Genomic DNA, 557 nt, shown 5'->3' on the forward strand with positions numbered 1-557 from the left:
GGGGTGTTTTATGTGAACTCGGGAAAGTGGAGGAACCAGACCTCAAGTGTCAATGAAATTTGGAAAGAGGCAATTGGAGTAGTTAAGCTAGTATGCGCAGTCCAAGCAGGGCAACGATGTATGGGCTGTTTTGGTAGGAGGTGTGAAACATACGTACAGAACTAATGTACATGTAATTACCTTTTAGTAAAGATATAATAAATGGATGAAGTCATGCACACACTCATGCACATTCACACACACCCACATGAGTCTATACAAATACAGACTCACTAGTCAGAACATGCTACTTCTGTCAGAGAAGCAATATTGTCATCAAAGTGTTGGAATTTTTTGGGCAAAGGTGGCATTTGAGCACGATTGGAAGTGCTGACTGGCAGGAGGTGAAAGTGTCATGGGAGTTAGGCCAAATACAAAAGGGGAGCTATGTTAAAGTATTCAGTACTAGATGAATATCTCCCACTGCTGATTCATACCTACCCCCTCCCCTGAATTGTCAGCAAGTACTGTTCGCCTTCTACTAAGAACCATGCATTAATGTTATTCCCTTTTGTGTA

This window comes from Protopterus annectens, chromosome 6.part0, assembly GCF_019279795.1.
Source record: "Protopterus annectens isolate FY-2018-M chromosome 6.part0, PAN1.0, whole genome shotgun sequence".
Classification (NCBI taxonomy): domain Eukaryota; kingdom Metazoa; phylum Chordata; order Ceratodontiformes; family Protopteridae; genus Protopterus; species Protopterus annectens.